Genomic DNA, 27147 nt, shown 5'->3' on the forward strand with positions numbered 1-27147 from the left:
GAACTTTAGATGGGGATTTTCACATCCGAGCTGTGTTTAGATTTAGCGACTTACAATCACATAAAACAAGAAATGTCAACAAAATCTGCTTGTAGTAGAGAAGCATTGTCTTTTCCTCATATTGCCTGTAATCTATTGTTCTTGCACGAGATTCAAATTTCAAGTAAACATTTTGTGAGAATAAACATGAACATTAAAAATAAAAACGCCCCTTTTTGAGATAATAACGAGTTTTATGATATTTTACTGATAAGTATTTTGCAATAACGTGTACATATGTATAATATGAACAAAAAACAAGTTATCAAAGACTTGAATCTTAATAATAATGTGAATTCTTTGACTACTGATTCAAATATTAATATAATATTCTGATAACAACTTATAAAATCGTTAAACCGTTATCTACAAAATTAAATATTTCCATGAAACTAATTTTGAAACAATTAATTTTCCAAACAACAAAATAATGAACAAATTTGAACGGATCTCACCATTTCATTTTCCAATAATAATGTTGTATATATTCAGAAATTCGCAATAAACTTCTATTAGCTTTGGATAAATCTCGTCTCAAAGAGATTGAGACGGTAAATTGAGAAGCGTCGGTAGTTGAAAGCTTATGCAAAATTATAAGTTTTGCATACATATATATATATATATATATATATATATATATATATATATATATATATATATATATATATATATATATATATATATATATATATATATACATATATATATATATATATATATATATATATATATTCACTACTCATATTCATGGAAGTTCTATATATATGAATCAATTTAGAAACTGTTATCGAATCACTAGAACTTCACTAGAGACATCTATTGGTGAGATGTAAAGAAGCTTTTGAATAGCGTAGTATTTGGACACACTCAAAATGTTGTATTCCTATTTTGTTACTCATCGTCAATCTACCATAAGCGGCATGGTAATACCGAGATATTTCTGGTAATATCTAAACATTATAATTTAAATTTTACATGGTAAACTCCACTTTTTCACACAGTGGTATTTGTTGAGTAAAAAGTATAATTAAAATTATGTATTTTCATTTATTATTAGTTAGAAAAAATCACATTTAACACGTTTTACTAAAAAGCTTTACGAATACCTTCACATTTTAGTAACATTGTTACATTTTTGTAAGACGTTTTAGCTACGAAATACCTTTCTAGCTATTACCAATGGGATTCAAACTATTCTAAACAAAGTTTTAATGAACTAACCTTAAAAGCAATCCAAACAAAGCATACACAGCATTCTCGATATAAATACATACGTATGCAGATCAAATGCGGAAATGATTAATTTATTGTTTTGATAACAAGTCGGGTATAACGTTATAGTAATATATGAAAGCTTTCGAATCGCTGATAAATTTATTTGTTTTTTGTCAGCAAAACTATAATGGATTTCTATTTTTAAGGCATATGTTACATTTACAATAAAAAATATTTATGTATCCAGATTTGTATTGGTATCACAACGGATATATGAAGATTATCATTTGTTGACATCATAACGTAGATGAAGAAGAATATGGAAGTATAGGCATTTACGGGGCTTACGTCACTATCACTTTACACACGTGTAACATTCACAAATTTTACAACACTACTCAAATTCTAGGAAGTTCTATATATATATATATATATATATATATATATATATATATATATATATATATATATATATATATATATATATATATATATATATATATATATATATATATATATATATATATATATATATATATGTATATATATACATATATATATATATATATATATATATATATATATATATATATATATATATATATATATATATATATATATATATATCCAGAAATTTCATGTTCACAAACTTGCCTATTGTGTTAATTTAACAACCTGCTATTACATTAAAAAATATTTTGTAAGCAACATATTGATTACATAAATGCTTTATCAACAAAATATTATCTTAATTTAAAAAAGAAACTGAAAGATTAATTCAAATGACTTCCATAATATATGTATGTATGATATTGTATTGATAACGTAAGAATGATTTTATTACAAGCGAGATTACTTTAACTAAATCTTTGATATTATTTTCGCCTACGTCGCCAGACACATATCACCCTAAGTCCGAAATATTTCAGAGTAATTCTGCGGAGCGAGAAGCGTTTTCAATATTGTTTAATGTCGCTGAAATATCTACGTGACAATCGCGCCTGAAAGGTCCCGCAAGATGCTGAAAAGTTTAGATCAGTACAGTAGATTGGCATAGATCTCTCTCCGCTCTCAACGTAGCGTCAGTTTTCCGTTGACCTCTGCGCCGGATACACGTCTTAGCGATTTGCAAATGTACATTTTCATATAGCTACGCGTATGTTTCATATATTTATTCGTGTTATACAAAACACGTTTCGATGTTATACTCCCTAAGGCCGACAGCGGTTTAAATATAATCCACTCCCGCATGCTGTGTTTTGAAATCGAATGTTTTGTTAAAATTCTGTTTGTTTGATTGGAAATGGTTTTGAGGCGTTTGTTTTAAAAATATCTTAACAATTAGCTCTTTAAATTGGGTGTTTTGTAAACATTTACCTAAATTACCTTGAACATGTTTAAAATATTGTGTTTTTCACTCGTTTCTGTTTCAACACTACATCAATGTTTTAGGTAAGTGAATATTTTTTAGTAATTTTACTTCCAGTTATATATTTTTTTGAAGTGTAATAAACTTTACTAAATACATGATTATGAAAATACCCTTTAAAATATATTACATACATTCAAAAATTTTAACCTATAAGGTGACAAAAAATGAATGCGCATACAGGTATACTAATATAAAAATTATATTTAAAGCAGTACTAGGATTAATAACTAAATCTGATTGATTATGAAAAAATTGCAATATCTGAATATAGAAATATATTTAAGTAAATTATTATTTTGAAGTACCATGATTATTTTTTCGTTCAGTCCGTGTGCTTTATATTTATTGTTTTTATTTCTTTAAATATATTAAATTATACGAAACTGACTGACCGCAAAAATGAGAAAAATAATTTAATCCCTACAGAAATGTCGTTCTTTTTAACTTAGTACCCAAATCCTGACGCTAATAGCCATTATTTATAAAATAATTTTGCTGTATCAGTAAGATAAACCTTTTTTTACTGTTTATAGTATGGAATATTTTGTGAAAACACAAAACGTATGACGGTGTGGCGATAGCAATTACATAACTGTGAAAGGCGGTGACTGCAGAACTGCTGATTGGTACTGTAAATGTTATTATATATTTTTATAAATAATGTCATGAACCGATTTGCATTTATTGTATACGACTAATTTACAGTATTCGTATTATTTTTTACCAAATATGGTTTTCAAAATTTATAAAAGAAAATTAACTATACTTATATCGTTTTCAATTATTAGGAACAATCTTTTTTACATGCCTGGATGTGCTCTATCACTATTGCACCCCAATTTTTTTTGGGGAAATAATACAGATCTGAACGGGTTAACTTAATAATTCAATATAAAAATAGGTGCAAAGTTCAAAAATCAAGTTCACAGTATCAACCATTGATACAAAGTCTCAATCAGACGCTAATTTTACGCTAAAATTTGCTAACATTTTCATTGGCAAATTCAAAATTAATCAAAAACGATCAAAAGTTGAAGTTGATTTCATTTGGAGCAAATTTCACAAAAAAATAATAATCCAAAATTCTTTTAAATATTATTTTTTGATATGCACACAGTACTGTTTATTAACATTACTTTAGTTCAAAAAATAAATTAAAAGTGAGTTTTAAGTCCTATTTGAAAATTTTCAAATAAGATATCTTAAAAATGATAAAATTATGCATTTGGTCGATCCTTTTTTTTAAATTATTTTTATATTTTTGATCAGTTTGTCTATATTTTAATCAAAATTATATTATTTCGCCATTTGGTAATACATATTACTTGCTTAACAAAAAGATCGAAAAAATTATTTTCACATGATATTAATCTATAAAAATATGTATTAAACACAGTAAACAGTACGTTTGCGAAAGCTTAATCTTCTCTACGAACGTATATCCATATAAAGTAATATTCAATCTTCGCCTATGAAATATAGGCACTAAAATAAATGTTTGCCTGTGTCGAGCCGATAACGTGAATGCCTATAAAAGTAAATTGCTAAACGTGTCTATCAGTTTCAGTACTACTTTTCATTATTAATGAGGCAACATCAAACGTAAAGTTTACACTAGGAGTTCATAAAATGGAGTCTTCAGTACTGACGGATATATAATTTCCTACCCTCCCCTGCAGAACATTGTCAGCGCCAACTTGAGGATAATTATTTTCAAATAATCCAAGAGTTGTAAGTCATGAGGACTCGTAATACTAATGCTCAACATTTTCAGATAATTTACTTTGTAATTTAGACAGATTTTTCATGGATTGGCGTTTACGATGTTCTGGGGAAATTGTTAAGCATAACCGTACTTTTTTTTAAATTCATGTATTATGGTGTTTGAAAATGATGCATCGAAACACGTGTCATAGTAGATTTTAAGAAAAAGTGGTTTTTACTAAGTAATACATTATTTAAAAAATGGATAGATTTTACCACAAAGTGACTGCCGAATCAATTGATGAAATTATAACCGTACTATCTACTAATTAAAAAGATATATAATTTTTTCATTTAGGATCAATTTTGTGGAAGAATATAATGATTTAAATAAAAATAAAACACTTTTCTAATACCATTTTTTTATAAACACCATTAGTTTAGAGAACTATACATGTTTTCATCAACAGGTAAATATACATATTGTTTTTTTAAGCTGTTGAAGAGAACATCTGTAATTCTCGAAACTAGTCGTGTTTACATTAATAAACTGGAAAATAGTAAAATAAATATGGTTTTTGTAAATATTTAAATATGTACTTTTTTAAGAGAAATATTTGTGTTTTTTTTTTTTTTACAAAAATACTTCAATTTCATACTATTTCTGTAAGCCTAAACGGATCATTTTTAGAAATGAGTATCAAATTGTGGTGGAGTGGGTTCGAACCGAGAAACTCTGACTCAAGAGTACGCGACACTAACCACAGGACCACAACTCCACACCTTACATGTTTAGATTACTTATTTGTTGACATCTAATAAAAGATGAAGAAGAATATGAAGTCTGGGCATTTACGGGGCTGACGACCGTCATAGGCTGGTTTAAGTGATCACTTTACACGTGTGTAACATTCACCAATTCTACCCATTATTGACAACCACACTACTCAAAATCTCGGAAGTTCTATATATATGAACCAATTTTGAAACGTTGTTCTTGAATCACTAGAACTTCACTAAAGACATCTATTGGTGAGTTGAAAACAAGCTTTTTACTGGGCAGAAACTCTTTTATTAGTATGTGAGGTCCGAATCCTGGATTATAATCACGCCCATGAGAAACGTCAGAAAATATCATTTTCATTTTTATTATTTAAGCTTATAATTTGACCAGAAAATTCATTTACAACATTTTGAGTGTGTCCAAATACGTGTTCACAAAATCTGGATTATCTCGAATTATAGGAGTTATTTCCATAAAACATTATGAAAATAACTCCTGTAATTGGAGATAGTCCAGATTTTGTGAACAAGTATTTGGACACACTCAAAATGTTTTCGATTACTTGATTAGATATACATTTCTTCACACATTTTATATATAAATTGCACAAGCAAGTGCGATGAATCTACCTTATCCTTTTATATATAGTTCTTGAAAACAACCTTGTGGTGAACTCTTTATAACCGTTCGGTGCGAAGAACACTCTAAAGTGGCTCTATAATTTGGGGGGCAGATGAGCTAAAGTACTGTCTTACGATAGGGAAAGTCCAAAAGAAGTTTCTGTGATATCTTAACACGGGAGAGTACGAGCATTATCCTTAGCTCTACCCAACCAAGTTTCTTTAGGGTATCTTGGCTACTATAGTTTAGATCAGGGTTGAGAAACCTTTTCGTTTCTAAAGACAACCTTTATTTATCTGATTCAGCGTAGAGCTGCTTTTGTAATATTAATATAAAATTCTTGTCAATCTACCCGCTATTTTTACTACTAGTTTTGCGGGCACAAACATATGGACATTGTCCGCTACCGTGATGTAATGGCTAGAGTGTTTAACTATCGTGCTGGAGGTCCCGGGTTCGGTTCCTAGGGGGAGTAAAAATAAATAATAAATACTGTGATTTTACATTTTAATATGTCCTTAACATTACACTGGGCTGGTCCCTGGAGCGCTGCAGTGATCACCTCACCTTCATGTTAGTAACGATCAAGATAACACTGCGTCAATACGGTGCAGTACCCTATGCACTATCGGGTGCGGATTAGGGATAGAAGAAGGAGAATATATATATGTATATGTATATGTATATATATATATATATATATATATATATATATATATATATATATATATATATATATATATATATATATATATATATATATATATATATATATATATATATATATATATATATATAATATATATATTTAGGGATATATATATATATATATATATATATATATATATATATATATATATATATATCCCTAAATATTTGCTAAGATTTAGGTAGTTAGTTGTATCATATAGGTATGATAGTGTACATTATATACTAAAGCCAGTGCTTTGTCAAGCACAGAAGAACAGGTTATCAAAACAGTCGGTAATAGATATATCTTGTGAACCTTGTTTAGATTCCGAAATTACTGAAATTTTCCTTCACATAAAGTGTTAGCACGTGTTTAAGGAATTAATGAAAACAGTCTTACTAAAATTCTGTGAAATTACGAACATATTCTTAAGATACAGTGCTTCTACTCATTACTTATTCCCGTATGTCTATTATTTTAAGGTTGATTATAAGCTGACGAGGGCTGAATTCAATTCGAGTAGGTACGTTTAATTACATTTCCAGTCTAGACAGAACATTATGGTGTGGGTATATCGGTTAAATGCGACAATGTTATTACAGTTAATAAATTTAATCCTTCCACGATCTAACAGTTGAAGATTCGCAAGTAATATATTCATTTTATTACAAATAAAATACAGGTGGCACATAATAACGTTGAATACACGAAGTTGGCCTACGAGAGATATATAGCACCATAAAGAGTCTTTTCCAACTCCTTTGCATGGAAGGAAAATAATATATATATTTTTTACTTTATTCGTTCGGGAATTGTACAGCTTTACATTAAAAAAGGATATATTGAAAAATAGTTACATTAACAATAATATTTACACTAATGAAAATAAAGCCAATTATACAATTCCACATTTATGTTATAATAATTATTAAAACATTAAGAGATAAAAAAAGAGTGGGAGAGTGTGTGTGTAAGGAAGGAAGTAAAAAGGTAAGGGTATGGTATAAAAAATTGAATTTGCAGGAAGGGAGAACTTATATTTTTTAACGATAGTAATTGATGCATCCAATGTATGAAAGTTAAGCATGAAGTTGGCTAAAGTAGGATTAAAGTAGACTAAATGCAGTCAAAATACTAGGTCTAACTAACTAACAAACTAACAAACCTCACGCCGCTTCCCCGCAGGGGTAGGCAGAGAGAATAGAACGCCACACCACTCTGTCTTTGCAAACATTATTCGCCTCTTCTACGTTCATGCATCTCCTCATACATACCCGCCGAATGTTACGACTTCTAACCTGACCACTTTCAAGTATTTAGCATACCTGATCGTGGCATGTTTTTCTCGAAAATAGGAGGTCTACTTTCGAAAACACGAAAATATATGTTCGAATGGTGAAATATGGAAAGAATGCAAGGATGAGATAAGCAAAATTAAGAAGTTACTTAATGTTGAGATGGTTTGGGCACGTGAGTCGAATGAGTGAAGATAGAACTGTAAAACATTTATGAGACGAATGTAGTTGGTAATAGTATCATTGACGATTGGTATTGCATTTTTTCTGCCTGCCCTTATATATATATATATATATATATATATATATATATATATATATATATATATATATATATATATATATATATATATATATATATACGTATTCCATAAATTAAACTCCATTTCAAAACAAGTTAAAAACATAATTATAACTATTCTTATTTCAAACGTTTACGGACGCTCCATTACATATAAATATATCACCAAATATTTTAAAAATAATGATAAGGCAGTTTTTTTAAAAGTGCTCTTAGACAGTTTATACGACCCCACCTATTAATTAATGTATTAATTCGGTTTTACCTGCTATTTAGTGTAAACATTATTCTTTAATAAAGTCGTTCTTCTAATCACTATAATTATGATAATAATATTGTAGATTTTAGGCAGGCGCCATCGTTGCGTAGTTGGGTAGGCGTTCGACTGCGAAACTGGCGTCGCGGGTTTGATTCCCGCCAAATGCAAAATGAATTCAAGATAAATTAATTTTCAATTGATCCGGGTGTTTGTAATGTATTTTTCACATTTACCTTACCTATCCTTACTATCCAACCTGCAGACAAGCATTTAAAACAGAAGCTTTGCGGGTAATTCATTTAAAAAAAGATTATGGTATTATTACTACGCACGATTTAAATTTTAATTTAAGTATCTATTTATAATATAAAATAATAAATCATTTTTTTAATGTCTGATTTCGCTCATTATTGGCCAGGTTTCCTGGTCGTTGAGAAAATGATCTTAGGATTAATTTGAAAAGACGTTATTATTTTTATGACTTGCCAAAGTCTTTATTAATAAAGCTTCAAGCGGGTGGATCCGATTACTTGCTTCAAGTGGGTAGAAAAAAATCAGATGTAAATGAACCATAATATGATATCAATAATTATTATCCGATAGTTTTTGTATTCTTTGAAAATATTAACAAAAATTTTTTTTTCAATTTAAAAATTTAAAAAATGCAATAATGCCAAATGGATTTTTCTCGCAATGTGTTATTATAGATTTATAAATTAATATAAAAAATCACAAGACCATAGGTATGATTCTTGTTGAAATCTGTACATAAATAAGGGAGATATGAAGGTTTAAACATTATATATTTGAATAAAACGAAAAACGGGCACCGCTATACGTCACCCATCGGGTGTGTTATGGGGCGTATCCTCTTATGTATCTGCTTTATAGAGCTGTAATAGTAGTAGTGTGGATTCGTGTCTGTGACGTCATTCATTGCCAACGTACGAAAACAACGTTTTTACGATGGCGAATTTTGAAGAAGAAAATCATGAATAAAATAATTGATTATATCGGCTGTTATTAACACAAAACGAGTCTCATACAATCCTTTATAGGTTGAGTATGTTAAATTAGATATTCCTCCCGTCTGAAAATGATCGATTAATGGATTTTAAAAATCTATAACGTAATTAATAAATTATCTTTGTAAATTTCAGATTAAGTATTCATCCGTCCATTGATTTTTTTTAAAATCGATTAGTCGATAAATGTTTGTTTAAAAAAATATTTTCGTTATGTAAACAACATTTAACATACATATTGCTACTTTTGTTATTGAAATTTGTGTGGTAGGAATAACTCATTTTGAGAACCTTTTTACTTACGTATTAGGTACCTATAAAGTATAGAATAGGGGCAAATAAAACGAGAATTGGGTTAAAAGTACGATTGAAGTACGGTAGGATAGAAACGTAAATAAAACCGGGATCAAATGTAATACAAAGTAAATAAAGCAAAAGCGCGGTTAAGTGCATGTTGCGTCTATGGTATATTATACTAAGAATTTGAATTTGAAAAATATATTCAAAATAACAAATGAATTGAGTAAGAGGTAAAAGTAACTAAGAAATGTTTGAGAATAGGTAAAACAATAAATTTAAATAGAAGAATAAATATCCATATTCAATATGAATATGTGTATGAATATATCACATCTATAACATTTAAACCAAAATCAATAAGAAAGTAAAGAAAGATGTATGTTTATGGTTTAATAAATAGAAGAAGAAAAGTACCTAAACAATAACTATTTTTTTAAATGACGTACCTACTTAAAAAATTTCGATTATTGATAATATATGTCCATTATAAATGTTTTAATTGGTAAATACCACTATTTTAAACAAACACGTGGCACAATAGATTTTTAATAATAAATAAAAAAAAATTAAAGAGATTTTTTTTTTCATTCTTTACAAAAATACTTCAATTTCATATTATTTTTGTCAGCTTAGGAGGCTCATTATTGAAAATAGGTATCAAATTGTGGTATAGTGGTTTCGAACCCAGAAACTCTGACTCAAGATTCCGCGACACTAACCACGGGACCACAACCCGACAATTTGATTTGAATTTATTTTTTATTTTAATACTGCAAGCAGCAGGTGGAATCGCTTATTCTTTGATCTTACTCCAAACCGAATTGTACGTATCAGCACCATCTGATTTTTTTATTGTCCGCTTGTGTTTTATGTAGATAAATTTCTCTGTTGAAAATCGGCTTTATGTAGGTGAGTCGTTTTTTATAAAACCATTATTTTCATGACATCATATGCATGAAGAATATCTAAAGCAGTGGTCTCCAAACTCAATAAGGATGTGAGCTACTTTCTGAAATTAATCTTGTCTTAAACAAATTCACTCTATATAGTTTTTTATCATCGGTCCTTGTCGTACCATGCATTACATTTTTATATAAGTTTAAAGCATTAGATTAATAATTAAACATTAAATGCGTACTTAAAATTAAATAATTGAAAATAGGTGTGATTAAAAATAAACATATTAATAAAATTTACTGGGCAAATGTAATATCCTACGCGAGCTACCGAAAAAGATTCGGCAAGCTACCGGTAGCTTACGAGCTACCGTGTGGCAATCACTGATATAAAGGTATTGTATTATTCCTCAAATAAATGTCCTCTACATGAGTGGTGTACTGTAGACGGAATATATTTCTTATGGCTATATTCTATGTGTAATTGTATTGCGAAAATTCTTAGTTGCAAAAGCTTAGACACCAACAAAATATGACTTTACAGCCAAAATGATAGATCGAAGTATCCAAAACGAGAGAACACCCTCCAATCGATATGGTATTCCTGTTACCGGGGCGTGAGTCTACTTCTATTCCCGAGTATTTTGTCAGAAGTTAATAATTATTCCAGAGAAAATGTGACTTAGCTCTAAATAAATTCGGTCCACTAACTTATCCCATTTACCTAATAAAGAACTTTTGAATCATCAAAATTAAAGTGCGGCGCCTTAGGCATTAATTAAAACACAAAATTCTTGATTGAACTTTATAAACCAAAAACTTTTTGGTGAAATTCAAATGATGGTAATAAGATTATTCATATAATTACTCCATTAAGTCCAGATTACATTTCAAAATACACATATGTAGTTTAGCATATATGTAATATTCATTTAACCTTTTTTAAAACGAAAAAGGTCCCGGAACTCACATCATGTCAAGCATTTTACTAAAAAAAAAAGTCAAATATAATTGAAATATTCATAGCAATATCATATTATATCATTTTGATGAATTATATACATACAAATTGTAATTACGTAAGCGTAAACATCGTTTCGTCAAATTAATTTAGATTTTTTTTATTTATAAAAGGTGCCGGAACACCGTTCCACCGCGTTACATAGAAAAACTTAGCAGACTCAAAAAATCTGTGTTTGATTTAAAAATGAATACATAAATTAAAATGGAGTTCTACAAATTAAACGCCAAATCAATAAGTTAATGGAAAAAAGCCCTGGTTATATTATTTACAACTTTTTAAGGCCATTTACCCAAACTGTACAGATATCTCGTGTACTACATTTTTTTTAACATCTCATCAAAGATGAAGAAGAATATGGAGGTCTGGGCATTTATGGGGCTGACGACCGTCATAGGCTGGTTTAAGTGATCACTTTACACACGTGTAACATTCACTAATTCTACCCATTATTGACAACCACACTACTCAAATTCTTGGAAGTTCTATATATATGAACCAATTTTGAAACATTGTTCTTGAATTACTAGAACTTCACTAGAGACATATATTGGTGAGATGAAAATAAGCTTCTTATTGAGCAAAAACTCTTTAATTAGTGTGTGAGGTCCGAATCCTGGATTATAATCACACACAAGAGAAACGCCAGAAAATATCATTTTCATTTTTATTATTTAAGCTTCTAATTTGTCCAGATAATTTATTTACAACATTTTTATTGTGTCCAAATACTTGTTCTCAAAATCTGAATTATCTCCAATTACAGGAGTTATTTTCATAAAATAAAATGAAAATAACTCCTGTGATTGGAGATAATCCCGATTTTGTGAACACGTACTGAACACACTAAAAATGTTGTACTATAATAAAAATTACTCAAGTCAAAGGAATAAAATGGAGAAACAAGTATATAATATTATGTCAAAAGTTAGCGCGAAATTGTGAAAAGGGAGAAAGTTGGTTTAATGGCTCTTGACGGGAGCGAAGGCTATCAAAGTATGAAAGTTTTGATGGGTCCAGGGGTCTTTAGTCTGTCATAAACTGAATGAATTGACGGAGCCAATTTACGCGCCACGTTGCTGATAATACAAAAACTTGCAGCTTTCTTACAACGAGCACATTGCTTTAAAGCTCTATTTACTTTCAGTAAATAATATCTGAAAATATTAATTTAAAGCCTGGATCAGCGGGCAACCCTCGAAAAGAATGTGGAATAAAAAAATCGTTTCTAAATATGACTACCAAGAAAATTTAATTGAAAGAAAAATAAAATAGTAAATCCTGAATAAAAAAGATCCACCTCTCTTGATCGGCTGTTCAACAGATTAATCGTTCTCCAAACAATAATTCTTCTTCTAACTCTTATTCGTAAACAATGGTGCAAAGGGCATTGCATTTTATTGGTGAAGTGTTGTTTTAATAGTTTAATTAATTGATTCGGCAGTCACTTTGTCGTAAATCTATCCATTTTTAATTAATGTATTACTTAGTAAATAACACTTTTTTAAAATCTTCTGTGATATGTGTTTCGATGCATTTCGCATCATTTTCTGTTTAAAAATGATGCGGAATGCATCGAAACACGTGTCACAGTAGATAAAAACAGTGGTATTTACTAAGTAATACATTAATGATTTTTTTTAAATAGTTACTTACAAAAAGGCAAGGTATTCGATCCTGTGCTTCAGGTAATATAAAATAAATATTACATAGAAGAAAAATAGTATTTTTTTACCCACCGTAGGAATCGAAACTAGGGCTTCCAACACGATAGCCAAACACGCTAATCATCTATCTAGACGGATATTACCAATAACAAAATGGTTCTGAACTGAGGAATAATGAATTGTCTGTGTTGCCTGGCTCTTATGCAATTGTTCGGTGCATACATGTATATTATTTTATGTCCTCCAAGATATCAGGATAACAAATTAATCGTAACCGAAGCAAATAAGCAAGGACATTTTACCTATCAATAATGTCTATAATGAAAGCTTTTATCAAGCAGAAACTCTTTTTATTTGTATGCACGGTCCGAATTCTGGTTTATATTCACATAATTAACACCCGCCTGAAAACATGATTTTTTTTTATTTAGCTACAATACATCCAACATAAGGCTATTGTGAACTCACATATTCTGTTTCACGAGATTGATGAATATATCTAAAAATTTTTTTTTTTATGTAGTGTGGTTGTCAATCATGGGTAGAATTTATGAATGTTGCCCGTGTGTAAAGTGATAACTAAACCAGCCTATAACAGCGCTGTAAATACCCAGATCTCCATATTCTTCTTCATGTATGTTGAGATTTGAGATGTCAACCACTAATGGAGATGATCCTTAATTTATGACAAGTATTAGGAAACACTCAAAATATTGCAAATGCCTACAAATTTAAGACACATAGCTTTCTAAAAATATAGGTATAGAACGTAAAAAATATCTACAGCATGTTACGTATACCGTCTACGGTATATGGTTTTAAAAATAACGTAAATTTGATGAAAGGAGGTACATAATTACGTATGAATGTGTGTTGTTAACGTTTGGTATTTTCTCTCCTCATCTCAGGGGTGGCGATTAAAGGATAAATGGAAACCTACACCCTTTGCCTCAAAGCCTTTTAAAACGATAGAAGGCTTTATACATTAGGATTAAGTACATATAATTTGGCCTCAAGCTAATTTCATTACCCATTGAACACGTGGTGGCTGACGGAGTGGAAAATTAAGAAAAAATCTTGATAAAATGTTCATATTCACATACCACTAACCTAACCTAGTCTTCACAAATGAACGTGAAGATATTTAATATCGTAGAACGCCATAGCTCCCCTTGTATTTTGATACGCTCAATTAAAATACATTCGATCCGTTGAAATACATTATTGTGTTTAGAGATTTGACGTTTAATTTGTAGAACTCCATTTTAATTTATATATTAAATTTTTAAATCAAACACTGATTTTAAGTCTTAATTTGATTACTACCACTAATACTGTTTTTCATTTCAATAATATTTTTTACGTTACTTGCCAAAAAAATACATACAGTTTTAAAAAATACTATGACATTAAACGTAAAAATTACTTTAAAAATCATCGTTTCATAAGCTTTTCAAAAAAGTATAAAAAACATTTATTTTTATTCGAATAACACATTAAAAACTAATTTTAACTACATTGTTATTCTTAAATTTTCTGATCGAGTCACCAATAACCCTGTATACATTTCTTATTCCGATATTATCTAGTTTATTCTTTAAAACCTATCCACACTCAGATAGTGCATAGGACACCTCATCGCATTGACTCGCTGTTTACTTCATCATTAAATATATGGAGCCGAGGTCAACGGACCCCCGATTCATATGTCCAAACAAATATTCAAATCCAGAAGTTAAATATTGATGGGATACGGGTAGCAAAAATTAAGCATTGATATCTCAACATAGAAGAAAATGGAGTTTTGTGTATATAATTAATCACTTTATTTATACACGTGTCACACTCAACTCCCGAAATTTGAGTAGTGTGGTTGTCAATCATGAATGGATGGTGAATGTTACACGTGTATAATACGAACACAGTAAGCACTGTAAATACCTAGACTTCCATGTCAATATAAATAACTCAAGTGAACAGACCCAGATTTGTGAATAAAGATTTACACACACTCAAAATATTGCGAAAAATAATGTTGTTCGTGTTGAAGGACATAACTGCCATATGTGAAAAGGAAAGAGAAACCAGTATATTTTCATTTCAAGTATTGTATATAACAAATCTATTTATTACATTATATTTTTAAATACACATATACGTACTCTAATAGTAATTACAATTATAATATTTTAATTTACTGAATTGAAAAAATTGCATAACCTCCGTAGTGTAATGGTCAGCACACTCGGCTACCATTCTGGAGGTCCCGGGTTCGATTCCCAGGGGGGGTCAAATAAATATAAGTGATTTTTTCACTCCTATATTTATTCAATATTATATTGGACTGATACCTGAAGCGGAGGGCTGATCGCCTTTCCTTCATGTGTTTACGATCAAGATAATACTGCGTTTATATTATGCAGTGCCCTATGCACCATTGGGGTGCGGATAAGGGTTAGGGGGTTACCCAAAATAAAATAATAAATCTAAACGGGTAAATATTTAATGATGAAAAAAAACTGTGCTTTTTTACTAACAAAAGAGTCTAAAATATTTATAAACAGACGATTTATAGTCGAATCAGATCAATAGATAATAATAGACGTTTTTCCAACACGTTGGATAACCAATGTTTTGGAAAAAAATTACATTGTGTTATTTTGTCAGCAGAAAAGCAAATTTGGTAGAATTTGGCATTTTGAAACAGTCGATCAGTATTGCCAGGATGTTAATAATACCGAAAAGCAGAGTTTTTTTTAAACAATAAAGGTCCCAGAACTCACTTCATGTCAAGCTTTTTACTATAAAAAAGGTATATTCAAATATGATTTAAATATTCATTCAAATACAATATATTATCATTTTGACGTATTTTATAAAACATTGTTTCGTCTAATTGATTTTAAAAAATATCCATGAAAAAATATTCCAGAACGCCGTTCCACCGCGTTACATGAAAAAAAACCCTGCCGAAAAGAATTAGAAATTCTAGTGTTTTTTTACAGATAATAAGTGACATCTTAACAAAGATTGGGATATTACTGACGTCACAATTTTAATGGATTTCCGTATTATGTTACTGTTGGTGTCAGGAATCAATAATTTCCATAGTATACTTTATTTAATTTTGTACAGTTGGAATTTAATAAAATGTTTGTAAAAAAAAGGGTGTAGTAAAAATCTGATTATTATTTAAATAACGAAACAAAATTTTTACGAAAATAAATTTACGGAAAATCATTTTATTTTGTGTTAAAAAAAACGCAAAATAAGTGTCAAATTTATTTAAATTAATTATTAAAAAACTAGGTTAGACCTCAATTTCGATTAGATTTATAAATTTCGATATAGTAGTTGTAAACTGTTGTACCGAGTATTGGTTGAACTTTGACCTTAAAAGGGTCATATTTATAAAACGCCCGAGTTTTGACCCCACTTTTTATGCTTATTTTATTTACGAAAAATGATCCTCTATAACGCTTCAAAATATTCATCTCATAAAACCAATATTACATTTTAAAATGAGAAAACGAAATCTGGCAAAAAAATACAATTAAGAGTATCTTACTAATATTATAAATAGATCCTTGACTGCGTAACTGACGTCGCGGGTTCGATTACCACCTATTGCAAAATAAATTCAAGAAATATTTACGTTTGATTGGTCTGGGTGTTTTTATTTTTGCATTTAACTTACTTACTATCTTTACTATTCTACCTGCAGATAATCCTAAAAAAGTATAGGCTTTGCGGGTTATTCCTTAAAATAGAAAAAAAATGATTACGTAAATAAATGAAAAAAAAAATTATATTGTATTTCATGAATGTACAGGATTATTATAATATATTATTTTAGTTCTATTTTTAACTTATGTATGTATTTTATAATAAAATACAATGAAATAAATGTACTTCTAACAACTTCTTGAATATACATATTTTCATAGAAAACAAGATATTTTTAATGATTTGTCTTTATTTTTAAAAAGTGTCATTTCGTTTGAAGCTTTTTTATTCATCACATCTCTCTAAAGCTAAACAGCAAGTTTTATTGTAGCGTTTCCAATAATATTATTTGAACGATATATTTCGATGAAAAATATGACGTAACACATTTTTGACGAAATTATTATAATTAATCACTGTATAATATACTATAAAATTTTGTGTATCCTTCAACGATTGTAATTTTATTGAATTACTTAACTTCTTTACTTTTATTCAATATATTTTTGAAAACAACGGCCAAATGAGTAATTATTTTAAACATTTTGTGTAGTTTTAAGTGTGTGAATAGTGCTATGGTGGTGACAGGTAGAAGTACTGTTTGCATGCTTTTGTAGTGTTTGTGCTGACGGTACGTCTACGTCTACGGATACGTCACTAACAGGTAGACATAAAAATCTCGGTGAGTGGTACTAATACTACTAATACAACATTTTTGTAAAAATATATAAAAGTTAAATTATTTTATTACTTTAAAAAATAAAACAACTTTGTTTTTAACCACTTTTTTATTGGTACACTTTTTCTCCAACCGGTTTCGACAAGAACCTTGTTAACATCACGGTTTATGTACTAATTCTAAAACATTGAAACAAAGTTGTTTTATTTTATAAAGTTTATAAAATGTGCCACAAAGTATCTGCGAAAAACATTCAAGAAATTATTTAATTGATTGATATTATAAACACACTGTATAATCAGATATAATTAAACCTTTAGTGGTGCAATACGGGAGTACGGTGGAATGGAGGCTTCGGTTATCATCGGAGATTGCACACACCCGAATAATTTGCGTGAAGGTTTGTAGAGTGTCATGAAGGTATTGATTTTCCATACATTTGCTGAGCACTTGAATACTAAATCAATCAGAGACACGTTGTGACAAGGAAATTCGAATATAATTGGCCGTTGCCGGGGAAACTAATCACTCTGCACTTGATCCACAGAAATTACGCGCTCGGCAAATGAGCCATTGGGTGCAAACGCAATGTTAAAACATAACACGACAATCTCCTATCGAATTGAATGTATTACTGTACAAAGGAATTATTCAGTTTTCATTTATTATAATTACGATTTATTACTATATTACTGTTATTTTTTTAAGATTTGTTGTTAACCTCTCGAGAAGTAATATATTAATGAAATGGTTGCGATCTTCATAGTGATTTTTTAAACGTTTTTTCAATTTTAAAATCGAGTAGATGAAAGAGTGTGGGTAAGAGTTTTTTCATACATTTTATATATTTATTTTAAACTAAACTTTAAGATCGAATATCAACATTTAAAACATATGGCACGTAATCAATAAATATTGTCAATTCGAATTAATCACTAAGCCTCAAACGTGGAGCCATACGCTATCTGACCTGGTAATCTATTTTTTATTGATGTTTGATTGAAAATACTGAAAAATCTAATAAAAGAACGAAATAAATATACACTACCTTTGAAAACAAAATATTAATTTGATGCCTTTTATAATTTTTTTTTCGTTCAAAGAATTTTTAGGTTTTTTTTTAAAAAATATTTTATGTATAACTACAAAGTGACATAGAGATGATAATTATTTATTTGGGAAAATATGTATGCGTCGACTTGTCAACAAATTTTATTTAATTATTTTATATTCCATGCTTTCGGAGTCATAGCCCCCTGGGGAGTTTCCCCTGAAAGGAGGCTAAAATTTCATATAACCTATAAATGCATAAATACGCCATCAGCATCTAAACGCCCGTGAAAATATACTAAATTTGATAAATATATATATATGAATGTAAACTGACATGCAGGTAACATACTGCACATACATGAATACACATATTCGCACAAGGTTTATCTTTATTGCATGCAGTTTTGGTAGCAGATGTTGTTGATTAATCATATGAGTGTAGTAGTTAATTGCTTTTGTCATGGGTCTTGTATTATGTGCAAATATTTCTGATAACAAAAAAATATCCTATATTTTCCGGTTCCAATCTTTCATTGAGATGTAAAAATACAATAAATGTGCAACACATGTACCAACTTGTATAATCCATTATATTGAACTTGATAAAACACATATACATATCGCTCACTGTTTTCAACAACGTCATATATAAAAAAAAAACCTGATTTTTCAGGAGATCGTCTTTAAAGTTTAAACATATAATACAATGTATCAAACATACATATCAAGCCACTTATTGAACTTTTTACTGTGCAACAGATCTTTTTAGGTAAAACCTAAATGTTTTTTCTCCATTTGAAAAATATTTAGTGTATTTAAAAAAAAACAATTAAACAATACCTTTTCTTCAAAAAACGAATCTAAAAACCCCATTTAATCAATCTTTTAAGCAAGGTTGATCACATTTATTTGAAGTGATACGTAGACGAAAATTTAAATATAGCGCCAATGTCATTTAATCTTTGAAAAAATATAAACCATCGTTTTATACTTTTTTTGTTGTTGAAGAAATTAAGAATTTATGTCATATATGTAGTAGCTTTTATCACAAATATCCATATTTTTAACATAAAATATATTATTACTAATTGATTGTATTATTCCATTTAACGAACAAAGGATAAACTCAATAACTTCACACACTTCTGGTTTTATAGTGTTACACTTTTTGATTGCTTTTTGTAAAAATCAACAAACTTCTAATTATCTAATTACGTCTGTGCACTTAGGGTATAAAGTATATAGTGTTTTACTACAAAATACTTTCACAACATAATTTTAAATTCACAGTATTTAAAACATACATTAGGTTACGATTAATCAAGTATATTATCCTAAAAAATATTTTTACTATTAAAGATGACTCAACTTGAAATGTTACATAGATGCTAAGATAGATCGTTTTTATACAAAATAAGATGGAAGCTTACGCATTCCAGGGCTTATGACTTGACATTGGAATGGTTTAAGTCATCATTTTATAGACTAGTGTAACTTTCACCATTCTGCCCATTATTGAACATCCATATTACATTAATTAAAAAACGATATATGTATGTTTCTTTACATTTATTAGTTGTTATTTGATTGATTTGGGGTGTTAGGCTGACGGTGGCGCCTTCAGTTGAGAAAGTTGTGAAATATGTAAATAACTTACTTCGATTGAAATGCTTGGTCTCTGCAAAAAATATTTTAAATATATTTTACAATTGTTCTTTTAAATGAATGTACCCATACAATTTATTTCAATTAATAAAAAGAAATCTTAATCACTTTTTTACTAAAAAGAAGTAGAGAAAATTGTGCGAGGTTAAGTAAAAGTTTTTACTTTGTGTTTATCAACATGTTTTGTGTACCTAATTTATATAGAATAACTAATTATACTTGAATTAGTGTATTATCTGGTTTATATTCTTCATCAGGAAAACATGTTGGTTTACATTCGCTATATTTTCATATTTTATGGAGTTTTCAATGTAAACAAAAGCAAACAATTCACATTTTGGTACTTTAGAACTTCTTCTCCGGTATTTTAGTTAAAGTAACATCGAGAGTGGAAAACTTCGCATTTCAAGGATGAAGTAAGGACGACATCAAATTTACAAAAATGTTTGGTTTAAAATACTATCCCTTTTATTTAAATTTTACTTATAAAATACCACTATTTCTTAAAATCCATTATGACACGTGTTTCGATACATTTTACATGAGTATCAAAGACCGTACGGTGTTAGTGACGATGTTGAATATTTTATAATGACGAAATTATTATACATCGAAACACGTGTCATAATAGATTTCAATTATTATTGTGGTATAAGAAAGGGAGTTTAAAAAAAAAAGAAATGCGTAGGTAAACAGCGATATACATTTCTTGCATAAAAAAATCATAGTGTTAATTTTTCTGTAAAACCATTTTTCTGAACGCTAAATATTTTTATCGGCACCCGTTGAGATTTATTCATTCACTTAATTCTCTGATTTTCTAAAAAAAGGTTTATTTTTGTCTTTACTTTTCAGGATTGTTAGGAGATATTTATTTTAATATATTGCCTTAACGCCTAAAAAGCTGCCTTAGATTACGTCATTACGTTGTTAATTACAAAACTCTTGTCAGTTATACATATTTACTATCATTTTAAAAACTGACAAAAAATAAAATTATCAAGAAATCTGTTTTTACATATTTAACTTTTACCAAGCATTGTAACCCACCAAATAGGCTGATTAAGACAATTTTTCGGTTACTCTGAAATTCTGGTATCTGTAGATACTATGAAGATCAGAAGATAAGAATAATTCGTATAATAATATTTACTCAAGTAGCTTTTGGTGAATCCGTGTTTGCAGTTGGATTATCGTATAGTCATGTGTGTCAATATATGAGAATTGAAAAAAAAAACTCCTTTTGTAAAATAGGAGACATTTTCAATCCTGAAAACAAAATTATATGCAACTAATTGCAAAGCGTACCTATGTATTATACTTGCATACTTCCTCAAGAGAGTCTTTTATGCGTGTAATAATTATGCACAACGTAGGGTCCTAACCACTAGACGATCACGGCCAAAGTAAATATGAGTGATTTTTTCACTGTAATATTTATTCAATATTACCCTGGACTGGTACGTAAAGCGGAGGGCTGATCACTTTTCCTTCATGTGTAAACGATCAAGATAACACTGGGTTCATATAACGCAGGGCCCTATGCACCATTGGGGTGCGGATAAGGGATTTATTATTATAATTATGCAAGTTTTTTATGAGTGCAGGTACGCAAAGTTGTGAGTGGCCTAGCCGTTGCTGTTATGTTCATTTCTCCAACTGCTATTCATTTTCCATATAACATAATGTCCTTCATCGCGTGGTCCTTATTTTACGTCATATGTCACTATCAAATACTCGTATGTACCACTCCTATGATCCAAAAATCTGGAAGGCAATACTAATCACATTGCCTTTATGTCTTCTTCTTATCCTTATTATCACCCAAAGGTGCATAGGGCACTGCATCGTATTGACGCAGTATTATCTTGATCGTTATTTACGTGAAGGCAAGGTGATCAGTGTCAAACGAAGGTAGTATTAAAATTTAATATTATAGTAAAAAGACACAAATATTTATTAAAGCCGTCTTCTATGGGAATCTATGGGAATGGGCGATAGTCAATAATCAACAATTACCATCTATCCAATGGCTTTTCCTGTGCACATTTGGATTTTGATAAGGACTTGTATAAGATTGTAAATCATATTGATTTTTTTTAATTCATAGAAAAAAGTCACTATTTCGTCTATAACTGAAATATTTAAAAATTCTTGTCCCTACCATACCTATCTCCATTACCAGTGGCGTGCACAGAAAATTAATTAGGGTAACTAATAGAGATAGGTAGTAAGGTAAGCTGGTACTACTTACTAGGGTAGGCAGTAGAGGTAGGTAGTAAGGTAAGCTAGGTACTACTTAGTAAGGTAGGTTAGGTACTGGCTGCGTTTTTATGTCACGTGGGTAAGTTACGATAGGCACTGATTTTCTGCCAACATGGAATTTGTTTATTTTTAAAAAAAATATTACATCCATAAGTCATTTATAAATAATATTCCCGATGGGATTAAGATTAACAAGACTGGAACACAAATACTAAAGATACAAAAAAGATTTTTTTTAAATAACCAAAACTAATACATGGCACAAAACTAATACATACAAACTAATACAAGAAGCATATTTACAAGAAATAAATGAGAAAAACATAAGGTAAGAAGCATAATTAAAATGAGAAAATATAAAAAATGAGAAAATATAACAAATGAGATAATATAAAAAAACACAAGGTAAAAACAAAATAAGAAAATATGACTAATCACTACATATATCATCACTACATCTTTCCATAAAGATATAAATGTATGTGCCTGTCCATTACATTCTCATTTTAAATTTCAGGAATGAATTTTTGATTAAGATAGTATATTTCCTGTTTATTCCTATAAATACAATGAGTACAAGAGGATGATTAGATTCCCTTTGTATGTAATGTACATAATCAAACAATTACATCGTGGGATTTTCAAAACTCAATTCAGATTTTACGAAATATGATTATGTTCCTTGAATCCCATCAAAGAAAAATGATCAAAGCAACCTACTGGAGATGGCATTTCTTTATGAAATATTTGGACGAAATATTGTGAAAGGTAACTTTTATTCAGCGTTAACTTTTCACGAAACATTTCCAATTTACGAGCGCTGGCGAATGAAAACTATTCAGTCTTATTATTCAGCTTTCTAATATTAAACTATTGTATATTGGTATGCATCTCTCTATATTCCTCTCCTCTCCTTCTCCTTCTTACATATTCCATTTTATACCATACCCTTACCATTTATATATATATATATATATATATGTATATATATATATATAATATATATATATATATATATATATATATATATATATATATATATATATATATATATATATATATATATATATATAAATATTTTTATATATATATATATATATATATATATATTTATACATATATATACATATATATATATATATATATATATATATATATATATATATATATATATATATATATATATATATATATATATATATATTTGTCCGCCTCCGTAGTGTAATGGTCAGCACGCTCTGCTACCGTTCTGGAGGTCCCGGGTTCGATTCCCAAGGGGGGTAAATTAAATATGTGATTTTTTCACTGTAATATTTATTCAATATTACCATGGACTGGTACCTGAAGCGGAGGGCTGATCACCTTTCCTGTGTAAACGATCAAGATAACACTGCGTTAAATGACACAGTGCCCTATGCACCATTGGGGTGCGGATAAGGGTATATATATATATACATATATATATATATATATATATATAATATATATATATATATATATATATATATATATATATATATATATATATATATAAATATATTTATATATATATAAATAATTAAATATATACGTATATAAAGGCTGTATAACACAATAGCGATAATAACTAATATACATACAGTCAGTATCCAGCTACCAACGGTTGTCAATTTGATATTCCGATCTCTATAATACGGGATTTATCATTGGCTAATAGAAGTTTATTGCGGATTTCAGAATATATACGAGATTATTATTGGAAAATGATATACTAAGTTTAAAGCAAATTTGTTCATTATTTCGGAAAAGTAATTGCTTCAAAATTAGTTGCATGGAAATAATGTTGTAGAGAACGTTTTAATAATTTAGAAATTGGTTATTAAATATTATATTGATATTTTAATAAAGTATAAAATACACATTAAATATTGAATTTGTCGGTTCAAATATTTATTTATAGGTAAAAAAAAATACATTTAAGATTCTATAGCTCCGATGAAAGAATTTTACATATCTTTAGATCGTCTTTGATGAGTTACAATCATCAATAGTTGTTTTTTTTATTATTCATACACGCTATTAAAAATTGATATTCTCTAAAACTGTCTCGTATATCGAAAAGGGGCGTTTTGTTATTATTTAAAATTATTATACAACTCACTTTTTTATTGTGGAGGCAACTCAATTTTCTATCATATCAATTCCTAATTTTAATTATTGATATAAAATAATTTATGTTGTAAAATTATATTCTAGTTGACGGTTAAGAAATATAATTGAAAACAGTCTGTTCACAGTTATTTTACCTCTAGTTTTTGTATTATTTATTTGGCAGTATAAATAATTTTAAAAAAATTGAGGTAAAATAATTGTGAACCTTTTTTAAAAATGATTTATTTGGCAGTATAAATAATAATAAAAAAATAGTAAAAATCTACAGGTAAAATAACTGTGAACAGATTGTACATATTATAGTTTATGGTGTCACTTTTTTTTACACTTTATAATTAGGTGCTTATATTTTTATTTTAGTTTTACTTAGTAAATACCAATATTAAAAAAATAAATTAAAAATGGATAGATTTTACCACAAAGTGACTGCCGAATCAATAAATGAAAAGTAGGTGCTTATAAGCTAAGTCAAAAGTTTTAAAAGTTTTTATGTTGCGATTATCATATATTGGGTGTCGGTGTGTCCGATTCTAACATATTTATATAAATAATTCTATTTCATAATATTCGACCATTTTTCTGGATAGATTCTAAGGGTGGTGACTGACCGGAGCATTTCGTCGTAACGTAACGTCGTAACATCGCTCGCGGCGAGCATCCGAAACTGTGGATGGAGCACTCGGCTCGCTGCACTGACTATACAAATGCTCGCATCGTAACATGTTACGTTAGGACGAAATGGCTGCGGTCAGTTACCACCCTAATATATTCTAACATATTTATATACAATTTATAGACGGACAAAATATATTTCATTTTGTCCGTCTCCGTAGTGTAATGGTCAGCACGCTCGGCTACCGTTCTGGAGGTCCCGGGTTCGAGTCCCAGAGGGGGGTCTAATAAATATAAGTGATTTTTTTCACTCTAATATTTATTCAATATTCCCTGGACTGGGACCTGAAGCGGAGGGCTGATCACCTTTCCTTCGTGTGTTAACGATCAAGATAACACTGCGTTTATATGATGCATTGCCCTATGCACCATTGGGGTGCGGATAAGGGTTCGAATGAATGAATTTATTTCATAATATTAGACCATTTTCTGGAAAACTGTCATTGATAAGTAAGGTAAATATCGTGCTAGTACGCAATTGAGCAATATAAATATTGTTTTGTATGGATAAGAATTACAAAAATAAAACGATCTTTACCAAACCAGCTATAACGATATTTTGTCGGGAGTGCGTCGATATATGGATAATACTTTCTTATAAATATGATCTTCACCGCTTTTATGTTTTAAGTTGAAAGGAGTGGCGATGGCGTCTATGTGAAATAATAAAATGAAATGGATTCGTAACATGTTGGTTAAGATCCTTAGATACGGTTATGGTCAAAAGGGAGTCTCTATTTTATTATATTATCTCGGACCATTACCACGAAACGGCTTTACATCGTAAAATCGTCTTAGCATCATCTTTGGTTTCATTTCACTCTGGTAGATCTTATCCAGATGCGTAACGATATAGTATTATGTTACAGAGATGTTTTTCTTCATTTCAATTACTTCAATTTTCCTTATTTCTCTAGCCGTTACGAGAGACGACATTGATTTCTGTTTTCCTGTTCTTCTTTTTCCTGCAAATTCAATATTTGGGATATTTTGTTACATTTAAAAACACGAAAAATGTATCTAATAGTGATTTAGCAAAACATTCCAAAACATAAATACGAGTAAAAGATACTCACAACATTTTTGGATGTGTTACAATTTTGGGTTTTTCAACTAAGTTTTTTTTTTTCAATTTTGACATCTTAACATTTATTTATTTATTTTAATTTTATTTATTTGGGATTTTTACAGCCACTACAAAACAATATACAACAACAATTAACAAATCTACAGCCAATTAAAAAAATCCACTGATAATACTATTCTTATGAAAGTTATGTTAGTTGGGGTGAGTGTGTGTGTGTGTGTGTGTGTATAGTACCTATTCCATGTCAACATAAATCATCCAACAAACAGGGATTATAAACAGTTGGCTTGTTGAACAAACGCCAACGGTCAATCATTCACCTAATTTCCTGCTTAGTTCTTTTTTTATGGAATTAGTGCTTTTTCCAAATATATCTACGTCATTAAACATTTTATTATAAGTATCCATAATACGGTTAATTGTAGTATTTCTGGCAAAATCAGTATTACATTTAGGTACGTGGAAAAGTTGATTATATCGCTTTTTCCTTTGCGGTACCCTAAAATGGATGCGTGTAACCAGTTCTGGTGAATCTATTTTATCAGAAAGGATATTAGCCAGTAAAACCATATCAACATAGATGAAGAAGAATATGGAAG

The 27147-nt window shown here is 29.2% G+C and overlaps 1 long non-coding RNA gene across 3 annotated transcripts in view; it reads left to right on the plus strand.

Annotated features, from left to right (window-relative positions):
- The first annotated feature begins 2358 nt into the window (after positions 1–2358).
- LOC148311356 (uncharacterized) overlaps positions 2359–27147 on the plus strand; it is a 41899-nt gene continuing 17110 nt past the window's right edge. For 2 of the 3 annotated variants that reach the window (XR_015837273.1, XR_015837275.1), the window contains exon 1: positions 2359–2706. This is a non-coding gene — a long non-coding RNA (uncharacterized LOC148311356). The remainder of the gene's footprint in view (positions 2707–27147) is intronic. The other variant, XR_015837274.1, reaches the window with a different exon arrangement.

This window comes from Brachycentrus maculatus, unplaced genomic scaffold, assembly GCF_059751285.1.
Source record: "Brachycentrus maculatus isolate JH-2025_06_01 unplaced genomic scaffold, ASM5975128v1 h1tg000066l, whole genome shotgun sequence".
Classification (NCBI taxonomy): domain Eukaryota; kingdom Metazoa; phylum Arthropoda; class Insecta; order Trichoptera; family Brachycentridae; genus Brachycentrus; species Brachycentrus maculatus.